General features: G+C 47.7%; 1 non-coding gene across 1 annotated transcript; it reads left to right on the forward strand.

Annotated features, from left to right (window-relative positions):
- Positions 1–2,335: 2,335 nt before the first annotated feature.
- Positions 2,336–2,408, forward strand: TRNAT-CGU (transfer RNA threonine (anticodon CGU)). The gene has a single exon. It is a non-coding gene; the product is annotated as a tRNA-Thr (tRNA).
- The last annotated feature ends 10,201 nt before the right edge of the window (positions 2,409–12,609 follow it).

A 12,609-nucleotide genomic window follows, 5' to 3' on the forward strand; every position in this document is an offset into this window, starting at 1 on the left:
ATTAAGAAGAATGGATGGTTTTGACATTAAAATGGGCACTCTAGGTGTTTTCCTGGCCCCCACTCACTGCCGACTATGCTGCCCCATTGACTTGCATTGGGTTTCGTGTTTCGGTCGATCCCGACTTTACGTCATAATCGGCCGATTTCACTCGACCCGACTTTTGAGATAGTCGGGTTTCGCGAAACCCGGCTTGACTCTAAAAATGTCAAGGTCGCTCAACTCTACCTCTATGGTCAAAAGTTTCATTTCATATTAATTTATTTGTTAAAAATTTTGTGATTACTCCCCAGAGGGCTCTCCTTTCTCTGGACATGGAAGGAATTGATCCTCAGGTCAAATACATCCTAATACATATATTTCTAATAGTCAAAAGTACAATAGCACTCTGGTGGAAAAAATCAGATTCACCCAGCTTTACAGATATTCTGGATAAAATCTATCAGCATAGTGCATTAGAATGGAGATTTTCTGCCAACACCAATGGAATTAGAAAATATCTGAAAAAATGGAAGATTTGGAATGACAAGTTTTGTAAAGAGTAAATCTCTTGTAGTCATGCAAAGTGGATAAAGATTGTTACTTTATATCTCTTTCCAATGCATTGCATAAGAAAAATTGTAGTATATTCTATTCAAAAGATCATATTTAATGTCTTTTTTTTTCTTGTCTATTCGAGATTGATATTTGGTTCTCTAATTATATTGATTCCCTTTTCCCTCACGCTTTTTTTTTTTCCAATGTTTACCCCTTCCCCATCTTCCCTTCCCTTTATCCCCTACCATTTCTTATTTAAAATTTCAATAAAAATATTTAAAAAGAAATTTAGGACATTTCTTCCCCTGAATCGTCTTTTGTGTCATCTTTTTGGTTGTTTCCTGGACAATTTTGAGACAGCTTTTTTGAAAGGTTTTCCCATTGTTTTGGTGAAGTCTTTTTTTCTGGTAGCATTTTTCACTCCATTTAAACATGAAGAAACAGTTAGCTCTTTTAAGCAAAATCAATGGCAAAACACTCCAAAAAAAAGTCTTGTTGCAAGTCCAGGCATGTATTAAGCTTTTCCACTGATTTGTATTGTAAAATACACAGCATGCTCCTGGTGGAAAACGCTAAAAGAATGGACATGTGACTTCTTTTAACCGCTTGGCATTTTTAGAAACCTGAAGTGGTCAAAAGACATTTAAAAACCTCAACATAGACAGAGCAAGTCAGTTTTACATAGAATTGCTTATGTTCATTCTTTTGAGCAATGTTTGATAGGGTTTTCAAATGATTCCAATGGCGGAAGCCGCCTGAAAAAAGACGTCATGTGCACATAGCCACCTAGTTGAAACTGAGTGGAAAATCTACAAATGCACCTGCAAATCTCATAGCTCCTCAAAAATTTGGAGTTTCTGCCTAGATTCTGCTCTGAAAACTCAGCTAAAAACCTCTGTGTGCACAGTCTTGTAGAGTTTCTGCGCTGAAAATGCAGGAAAAATAGAACTTAGTGTGAACACACACTCATAGCTATTTTGAGTGATTTATGCACTTCAGGGTTTGAAAAATGCCAGGTGAAAATAAAAGGGGATATTGCATCTTTGAAGCAGATCCTGATGGAATTTGCTCTAAAGTAGACACTGTAAATCAAAAGGCTGCAAAGAAAAAGCTTTAGAAAAAAACTCTTCAAAAACACTTCAAGAACTCTTAAAAAGTGCTTTAGGAGCCACTTTATAAAGCTAAAACTCCTTTAAATGCTCCCCATTGAAAGGGTGTTTTTGCTTTAAAAAGTCTTCTTTTTTGAATGCCTCAATAAATCTCCATCTGCATATATCCTAATACTGACACAAAAAAAATTCAGATATTCTTAAATTTGGCACAATTGAAAAAATAAATGAAAATCATGGCCAGGAATCTAATGCTATGCGGAGACAAAGACTTTAGAGCAGATTTGCTTTCGTAAAAAGTTTCCACTTGAAAAACTCATCTTTTTTGAATGGTTCCATAAAACTCCATTTGCACATAGAGTAATACTGACCTGAAAAAATTTATGAAATCATTTTTAAATTTGGTACAATTGAAAATATAAATAAATCATCATGCTTCTCTTTACATTTTTTTTTTACCAAGCCTTATCTTACAATCATTGCTTGTATGGGTTGTAAGTTTTCATATGAATTTCAAGTTGATATTTTTCCCATGTCAATGTCAAATTGGTACCTAAAGAAAAATCTTTGTACAGTTTCTTGGCGTTTCTCCCATGTAGCATAGTAAATGATCCTTAGGAGGTACTGAGCGTACCCAAACCTCTAACAGACTAATCCCTACATTGCTTGAGAAATTGTTGCTTTTCAATGGCTTCATAGCTCAGAGGTTAGAGCACTGGTCTCGTAAACCAGGGGTCGTGAGTTCGACTCTCACTGAAGCCTTACAACCTCTTTGTCTCTCATATTAAACTTGCTTATCTGTTTGGTGCGTGATATAAAGTTGGTGCGATTCAATATTGACTTTATGTGAAGTTACGACATCCTTTTCAAAAGTTCTTGATAAGACCATGATCATATATGACATTTGGGTAACATGTTTGTCAAATTCCTTAATTATGCTACATCTAGCAGAGCTTTAGGAGTCTAATGACCCTTCTTCATCAATTCTTGATGTATGATTTTGTAATATAAAGAATTACATATTTTATTTAAGCAAGCAGTAGAATTCTCTTCTTTGCCAGTCCATGCGATTTGATGTTTTTGCACATCAGATTGCCAATAAACAGGTTGTCAGTTATAGAACTGAAGCTTCAGAATGTTTGCAAGTCATGCTTTTGCATTGCAAGAGCAGTTGTTGGTTTGTTGGTGATGGGACATTACGTTAAGAGTGTGATTTCAAACTAAAAATGAAAGGACTTGTGTTGTTAATGCAACTGAATGGCTATTGCACTGTTCGAAATAGAGATCAAAAGATGGGGCAAAGTTTCGCTGGCTTCATAGCTCAGTGGTTAGAGCACTGTTCTTGTAAACCAGGTGTCGTGAGTTCAATTCTCACTGGAACCTTTGTGTTATTTTGAAACTGAATAGTTTAATACTTGAGCTTATCTATAAAAAATACCTGCTAAGGTGAAGGTTTATTATACTGAGAAAAAAATAATAATTACATTACTTGGAGAGTTTTCATCCATTTCAGGTTTTCAAAAAAACGTTGTGGCAAAGAAAAAAAATACTTGTTGCTTCTGTGAAGCCGATTCTGAGGAAAACTACTCCAAACTAGGCACATTCAAATCAAAAATCTGCAAAAAAAGGCCTTAAGAGTAGTGTTGAGCATTCCGATACCGCAAGTATCGGGTATCGGCCGATACTTGCGGTATCGGAATTCCGATACCGAATTCCGATACTTCCCGCGTATCGGATACCGGAATCGGAAGTTCCCAGAATTCAAACTGAACGCAGCAGCCAATGAGGAATGAATGGAAGTGTGGGCACATCCTGTTTAGCATGGTGGGCATGTAAGTACTGGCAAGGCGGTGATTGGCTGCTGAAATGATGTCACTCTGCACTATAAAAAACGCTGCCGCCATTTTGCGCTCACTCTGCTGTGATTTCAGTTAGGGACAGGACGCTGTGTTCTAACTGAGGGCCAGTTGAGTTAGCTAATTGCTTTATTTTGCTTTTCCAAGGCTAATTTAGCAAACGCTGTGTTGACGGTTCAGTTCACCTTGCTCTTGCCTTGCAGCGCTGTTTTAACAGCGTTCTGCAAGGTCTCTGTGTGTGTGTGTGCAGCTCACTCTGTAGTCTGTGTGCAGCCATATACCAGGTTGTATTCAGCTCAGGGGGGTTCACACTGCCTCACACAGTTCTATCCATTGTCCTTTTTTGCTCATAGTGCAGCCTGCTGCACATTTTTTCTAAAATTTCCTATTAGTGTCTTTCCACCCGTCTCCAGCCAAATAGTGGAAAAACACTAGATAGGATAACCCAGAGGGGGTTTTTTGGGTCTTGCAGCACCGTTTACGGCTGTCTGCACGGTCTCCGTGTGAGCGCAGCTCGCCCTGTAGTCTATGTGCAGCCACAGCCGGTTGTATTCAGCTCAGGGTTTGTCACTGCCTCGTACTGTAAACTAACTTGTCCTTTTTTCAAATAGTGCAGCCTGTTTAAAAATTTTTAAAAAAACTCCTATTAGTGCCTTTCCACCTGTCTCCAGCAAAATAGTGGAAAAACACTAGATAGGATAACCTAGAGGAGGGTTTTTGGGCCTTGCAGCGCCGTTTACGGCTGTCTGCACGGTCTCCGTGTGAGCGCAGCTCGCCCTGTAGTCTGTGTGCAGCCACAGCCCGTTGTATTCAGCTCAGGGTTTGTCACTGCCTCATACCGTTCAATAACTTGTCCTTTTTTTCAACTAGTGCAGCCTGTTTAAAAATTATTTAAAAAATTCCTATTAGTGTCTTTCCACCCGTCTCCAGCTAAATAGTGAAAAACACTAGATAGGATAACCTAGAGGAGGGTTTTTGGGCCTTGCAGCGCCATTTACGGCTGTCTGCACGGTCTCCGTGTGAGCGCAGCTCCCCCTGTAGTCTGTGTGCAGCCACAGCCCGTTGTATTCAGCTCAGGGTTTGTCACTGCCTCATACCGTTCAATAACTTGTCCTTTTTTTCAACTAGTGCAGCCTGTTTAAAAATTATTTAAAAAATTCCTATTAGTGTCTTTCCACCAATCTCCAGCTAAATAGTGGAAAAACACTAGATAGGATAACCTAGAGGAGGGTTTTTGGGCCTTGCAGCGCCGTTTACGGCTGTCTGCACTGTCTCCGTGTGAGCGCAGCTCGCCCTGTAGTCTGTGTGCAGCCACAGCCCATTGTATTCAGCTCAGGGTTTGTCACTGCCTCATACCATTCAATAACTTATCCTTTTTTTTCAACTAGTGCAGCCTGTTGAAAATTTTGTAAACAATTTCCTATTAGTGCCTTTCCACCCGTCTCCAGCAAAATAGTGGAAAAACACTAGATAGGATAACCTAGAGGAGGTTTTTTGGGCCTTGCAGCGCCGTTTACGGCTGTCTTCACGGTCTCCGTGTGAGTTAAACTCGCTCTGTAGCCCGATCTGCACCAAAAAAAAAAGTAAAGTTCACCAAACACTACTTAACACTTGTGTAGGCCACATTTTATCAATAATAAAGTCTAGTCCACACTTTACAACATTAGCGTTTTTTACACCTGTTAGGAGGAGCATTTCAGGAATAAGCACACTAAGGCCTTAGTACTTTTCTGCTTATCTTTATCTGTCAACCAAGATGAAGAGGGCAGGGAGTAAGGGTCGTGGGCGTGGGCGTGGAGTAGGGAGAGGAGCAGGGAGAGGACGTGGTGATTCTGTGCCTGCTGCGGGCACCGGTGACTCATCATCACCCAGTTTCAGCAGGGAACAGTCCTTCATGCGCAGCTTTGTCGGAGAGCACCGTGCACCGCTGCTGCGTGAAGATCAAATTGAAGCCGTTGTCGGATGGATGGCAGCTAACGCATCGACTTCAATGAGTGCCACAACCTCTCAGGCACAGACCACTGGAGAGCAGCCATCTGTCTCTTCACCACCTGCCAAATTGGCCAGGCAGTCAGAGAGCCCAGGACAGGAGCCGTCTCTACTTCTGTTCTCTGAATCTCTTGGCTTGGAAACAGGGGGCCAGCCAAGCAGTATTGGAGAAATGGAAGAAGAGGCAGTGTGCAGTGATGCCCAACAGCTTTGTCTCTCTGACTCTGAAGAGGCGGGTGGGTCAGTGCCTGCGGTGACCACAGCGCAGTACGCATCTGATGATGAAACTCAGGTGCCGCTTTCTGATGCGTACTGTGCTGCCGAGACTACCCAGGAGGAGCAGTTGGTGGCAGAGGGTAGTGGAGATGATGAGGTCCTTGACCCATCGTGGCGTGAGGAACAGGAAGGTGGTGGGAGCAGCTCAGAGGAAGAGATTCCCCTAACGGGCCAAAGAGGGAGAGGGAGGGGGAAGACTGCGGAGCCTGTAGCCTCCACTTTGGCACCCGTTAGGAGCCTGTCTCTTTCAAAAGCCAAAAAGGGCGCTCCCAAGACTTGCAGTGCCTGGTCCTTTTTTGACACAGTTGCAGATGACATTTGTTTTGTCAAATGCAAGCTGTGTCATCAGAAAGTAAAAAGAGGTAAAAGTGTCAGCAACCTCAATACCACAAATATGTGGAAACATGTGCGGACCAGGCACGCGGTGGAGTTACAAAAACACACTGAAGACCTAGGCCAACCAACAGCGGCAGCTACCACCTCTTCAGCTCGTGTTGCTTCTTCCTCCAGCTCACGCACAGCTGGTTCGGCTTCCTCCTTGGATCGCCATGGAAGAACCTCTGGCACTGTTGTCCAGAGACCTAGTGTAATTCCACCCACAGCACCACATTCCCAGTCATCCTCACACTCCCAGCCTAGTCTACAGCCATCGGTAGTACAGGCATGGGAGAAAAGGTGGGCATTCTCGGCAAACCACCCCCGAGCACAGGCTCTGAATGCAGGCATTGCCAAACTTCTGTCGCTGGAAATGCTCTCATTCAGGCTGGTGGAGACTGACAGCTTCCGTGACTTGATGGCATTGGCAGTCCCACAGTACAAGGTGCCCAGCCGCTTTTACTTCAGCATGCAAGCTATCCCTGCCCTGCACAAGCATGTGGAGGGACAAATAAAACATGCGCTACTGAACGCCGTCAGTAGCAAGGTCCACCTCACCACCGATGCGTGGACCAGTCAACATGGACAGGGGCGATACCTTTCCGTCACTGCCCATTGGGTTAATGTTGTTGAGCCGGGTACAGACCGTGCGAGTGGCGCAGGGCATGTCCTGCCCATTCCAAGGATTGCAGGAATCCAGTCTGTACACATTGACTCCTCCTCTTACACCAGTTCCTCAGATTCATCGCTGCAGGATCCGTCGCAGTCCACCTCCACATGGACCCGTGAACGTTTACCTATGACCGACATGAGCACAGCCGTGGCCAAACGTCAGCAAGCCGTCTTGAAACTAGTTTCTTTGGGGAATCGAAGCCACACAGCGCAGGAGCTCTGGAATGCCCTAAAGCAGGAGAGCGATGTGTGGTTTGTGCCAGCGAATCTCCAGCCAGGCATGGTAGTGTGTGACAATGGCCGAAATCTGGTGGCAGCTTTAGGCCTTGGCAACCTCACTCACATCCCATGTCTGGCACATGTGCTCAATTTGGTTGTGCAGAGTTTTCTGAGGGACTATCCGGATCTTGATGCACTTCTGCACAAGGCCCGCCTAGAGTGTGCTCACTTGCGGTGTTCCAGCTTGGCAAGATCCCGCATTGCTGCTCTGCAGCGTCGGTTTCGCCTTCCTGAACATCGCATCATATGTGACCTACCTACCAGGTGGAATTCCACGTTACATATGTTGGAGCGGTTGTGTGAGCAGCAGCAAGCAGTAATGGAGTACCAGCTGCATCAGGCGCAAAAAAGTCGCAGTCAGTGCCGCTCAGACTTCACAACCACAGAGTGGGCCACTATGAAGGACGTCTGCCAGGTTTTGCGTCCTTTCGATTATTCCACGCGGATGGCAAGTGCAGATGATGCACTAGTCTGCATGACTGTCCCCCTTATCTGCTTGCTTCAAGAAACCCTGCAAGGGATAAGGGATGATGTGGAAGAGGTGGAGGATGAGGAGTCACCTTTTCCATCAGCTTCTGGGCAGTCAGCGCCACGTGGTTCCTCACAAAGGGGTCGGCAGGGGACCCTTTGTGAGGAGGATGAGGAGGAGTCAATGGACGAGGAAGAGCTACGTCCAGAGGAGGCAGTTACACCATTGTCCAGTGGTCAGTGTGTACAGCGAGGGTGGGGTGATGAAGAGCGGGCAGAGATCATGTCTCAAGCAGGGGACAGCGTTTCTGGGCCAGTTGGCAGTCTGCAGCACATGATTGATTTCATGTTGCAGTGCCTGAGAAACGACCGCCGCATCAACCACATTCTCAACGTGCCTGATTATTGGGTGTATGCCCTCCTCGATCCTCGCTACAGTGACAATGTCCAAAACCTCATCCCGGCGTTGACACGGGAGCATAAAATGCGGGAGTACCACGACACACTGGTGAATTCCATCATCTTCTCCAGTCCAACTGAGAGGAGTGCTGCTAGTGCTTTACAAAGCAGCTCAGTGCGTCGAGGCAGTGGAGGAGGAGGCTCTGCACAAAGAGGGAGCAGAAGCAGTGCCTCTGCCCAAGGCAAGCCCAGTATGGCACAACTGTGGAAAACTTTTGTGTGCCCGCCCCAAATGTCTACACCATCACCGGCGGCTCCAGTCAGCAGGAGGCAACGGTTCCGTCAGATGGTGACAGACTACATGGCTTGCCCTCTTAGTGTACTCCCAGACGGCTCTTCCCCGTTCAAGTTTTGGGTCTCTAAGCTGGATACATGACCAGAGCTAAGCCAGTATGCATTGGAGGTGCTGGCTTGCCCCGCGGCTAGTGTCTTATCGGAACGTGTCTTTAGTGCCGCAGGTGGTGTACGAACAGACCGTCACATGCGACTATCCTCCGATAATGTTGACCGGCTTACTTTCCTGAAAATGAACCAGGCCTGGATCTCGCAGGAATTTGCCACTCCTCTGCCTGATTAAGTAATTGGGTGTCATCCAGGTCTCCTGATGTGTTCATCTTTCTACCACCTGAACTGCTATTCCTGGGCTCCAACACCGCCAGTTGCGGCTCAGAAGTGCAGGCTGCACAGTCAAAACATACGACCCAGTGTTATTGGGTTTCAGTAACGTCAGCTGATCCCCAGCTGTGTAGCCGGCAATGTGTCGTGCGACCGCCACGCTGGCACAACAACCTAAATGTAAGGGAACCTGTCCCCCCTCCCCCCCTCGGCGTTTGTTACTGAAAGATCCATCTTGTGCAGCAGTAATGTTGCACAAGGAAAAGGTAGCTCTTTTAGTTTAGCTCCTTGCACACGCAGAACTTAACACTTATAAAATGTGTTCACTGATTCCGTTATACCGTCCCGGAGCTGGGACTTTCCTTCATAATGTGACGCAGCACAGGCGTCATTCCTACCCCCTTGGTGCCATGCGCTGCCTCCTCAGCGTTGTTTTAAGCTGTCACGGAGCCTGCGCTGTTCTGTTATCCCTTGGCCATGGCCAGTTTGCGCTGTCTGTCTTCTGACATAATTTGGTGTCAGGATGGCTGCGCCTGTGCGCCCGCGCTGCCCGAGAACCCGCCTCGCAGTGTCTTCTGATTGAATCACACTGCGAGCCTGGGATCCATGGGCATGCGCAGTGCATATCTTCACCTCGGGCTCTAGCCCATCTCCCTCCGCCTTCTTTAGACTGTGCGCCGTCAGCTGATCCCTAATAGCATGCCACGGCCATGACGCTGCACAGTCTGAAGAAGAGGGAAGGAGGGGAGTGAGAGTCGAGGATATGCACTGTGCATGCCCATGGATCCAAGGCCTGCAGTGGGATTACATTAGACGACACTGCGAGGTGAGATCTGGAGCAGCGTGGACGCACAGGCACTGACAGCCTGACACCAAATTATGTCAGAAGACAGGCAGCGCTAATTGGGCATGGCCAAGGGATAAAGGAACAGCGCAGGCTCCGTGACAGCTTAAAACAACGCTGAGGAGGCAGCGCAAGGCACCAAGGGGATACGAATGACAGCTGTGCTGCGTCCCATTACGAAGGAAATTCCCACCTCCGGGACGGTTTTACGGTGTTAAGTGACACATTTTTAGTGTTTACTTCTGTGTTTGCAAGGAGCATAATTAAAAGAGCAACCTTTTCCTTTTGCATCCTTAGTGCTGCACAAGATGTCTCTTTCAGCTACAAACGTCTTGGGGGGGTTAAAGGTTCCCTTTCAACTTGCTCCAATCAGGCTTCGGCCTACACTCTGTTCCTCTGCTCCTCCTGCTGTCCCTGGTCTCTAACACCACCAGTTGGTGCCTGGAAGTGCTGTCTGCACAGTCAACAGTCGCTCCTCTGTTATTGGGGTTCATTAACGTCAGCTGATCCCCAGCTGTGTGTGCGGCAATACCTCCAATCTGCTCCTCCTGCTGTCCCTGGGCTCTAACACCGCCAGTTGGTGCCTGGAAGTGCTGTCTGCACAGTCAACAGTCGCTCCTCTGTTATTGGGGTTCAGTAACGTCAGCTGATCCCCAGCTGTGTGTGCGTCAATACCTCCAATCTGCTCCTCCTGCTGTTCCTGGGCTCTAACACCGCCAGTTGGTGCCTGGAAGTGCTGTCTGCACAGTCAACAGTCGCTCCTCTGTTATTGGGGTTCAGTAACGTCAGCTGATCCCCAGCTGTGTATCCGGCAACGTGTCATGCGACCGCCACGCTGGCACAACTAACATGTAAGGGGACCTGTCCCCCCCCCCCCCTAGGCGTTTGTTACTGAAAGAGCCACCTTGTGCAGCACTAATACTGCACAAGGAAAAGGTCGCTCTTGAAATTATGCTCCTTGTAAACGCTGAACTACACACTCATGTAATGTGTGCCCTCACACCGTCCAACCGTCCCAAGGGTGGGACTTTCCTTTGTAATGTGACTCAGCACAGCCTTCATTGCTACCCCCTTGGCACCGTGCGCTGCCTCCTTAGCGTTGTTTGATTCCGTCATGGACCCTGCGCTGTTATGTTATCCCTTGGCCATGCACAGTTTGCTCTGCCCGTCCTCTGACATCATTTGTTGTCGTCCTGGCTGCGCCTGTGCGTCCACGCTGCCCAAAATGCCACCTCGCAGTGTCGTCTAATGTGATCCCACAGTGGGCCTGGTATCCATGGCCATGCGCAGTGCATATACTTGCCTATCACTACCCTTCTTCACGCTTCTTCAGACTAGGCGGCGTCAGCTGATCCCTAATAGCATGCCACGGCCGTGACGCCGCACAGTCTGAAGAAGCAGGAAGGAGGTGAGTGAGAGGCGATGATATGCACTGCGCATGCCCATGGATCTTTGGCCCGCAGTGGGATTACATTAGATGACACTGCGAGGTTGTATCTCGGGCAGCTTTGACGCACAGGCACTGCCAGCCTGACACCTAAATGATGTCAGAAGACGGGCACCGCTAACTGTGCATGGCCAAGGGATAAAATTACAGCGCGGGCTCCGTGACAGAACCAAACAACTTTGAGGAGGTGGCGCACGACACCAAGGGGGTTGGAATGACGGCTGTGCTGTGTCACATTACAAAGGAAAGTCCCACTTCCGTGACGGTTTGACGGTGTGAGGGGACACATTATATGAGTGTGTACTTTAGCGTTTGCAAGGAGCATAATTTTAGGAGCCACCATTTTCCATGTGCAGTATTACTGCTGTACAAGATGGCTCTATCAGCAACAAATGCCTGGGGGGGGGGGGTTAAAGATTCCCTTTCAACTTGTTGCACTGCAGGCTTCGGCCTACACTCTGCTCCTCATTGATTCCCTGGGTTTCAACACTGTCAGTTGCCACCTGGAAGTGTTTTCTACACAGAAAAAACACTAGCTGATGTGTCAGTGGGGTTCAGCACCGCCAGCTGTTCCCCTGCTGTGTAGTCGGCAACGTGTCCAGCACAAGCCACGCTGGCACAACAGAACAAAAGCTGCCACCAGTGCAGGCTTCGGCCTACACTCTGCTCCTCTCCTCCTCTTGCTGACCCTGGGCTCTATCACCGTCAGTTTTTGCCCGGAACTGCTAGCTGCACAGAGAAAAACACCAGCCAATGTGTTAGTGGGGTTCAGCACCGCCAGCTGTTCCCCTGCTGTGTAGCCGGCAACGTGACCTGCAAACGCCACGCAGGCACATGAACTGAAATTAAAGGGACCCTGCCACCCACCCCTAGGTGTTTCTATGTATAACAGCCACCTTGTACAGCAGTAATGCTGCATTTGTACAAGGTGGCTGACTTTTTCTCCTTGCCAATGGGTAACTCAACACATACAAAATGTGTCTCATTGAGACCATTCCACTGTACCTGAGGTGTGACTTTCCTTTCTAATGGTACGCAGCACCACCCTTGGTAGCGCTGCCTGTCTTCTGACATCATTGGTTGGCTGTCTGCGCCTGTGCGTCCACGCTGCCCAAAATGCCACCTCGCAGTGTCGTCTAATGTGATCCCACAGTGGGCCTGGTATCCATGGCCATGCGCAGTGCATATACTTGCCTCTCACTACCCTTCTTCACGCTTCTTCAGACTAGGCGGCGTCAGCTGATCCCTAATAGCATGCCATGGCCGTGACGCCGCACAGTCTGAAGAAGCAGGAAGGAGGTGAGTGAGAGGCGATGATATGCACTGCGCATGCCCATGGATCTTTGGCCCGCAGTGGGATTACATTAGATGACACTGCGAGGTTGTATCTCGGGCAGCTTTGACGCACAGGCACTGCCAGCCTGACACCTAAATGATGTCAGAAGACGGGCACGGCTAACTGTGCATGGCCAAGGGATAAAATTACAGCGCGGGCTCCGTGACAGAACCAAACAACGTTGAGGAGGTGGCGCACGGCACCAAGGGGGTTGGAATGACGGCTGTGCTGTGTCACATTACAAAGGAAAGTCCCACTTCCGTGATGGTTTGACAGTGTGAGGGGACACATTATATGAGTGTGTACTTCAGCGTTTGCAAGGAGCATAATTTTAGGAGCCACCATTT

The sequence above is a fragment of the Ranitomeya imitator genome, chromosome 1, assembly GCF_032444005.1.
Source record: "Ranitomeya imitator isolate aRanImi1 chromosome 1, aRanImi1.pri, whole genome shotgun sequence".
In the NCBI taxonomy this organism is placed as follows: Eukaryota; Metazoa; Chordata; class Amphibia; order Anura; family Dendrobatidae; genus Ranitomeya; species Ranitomeya imitator.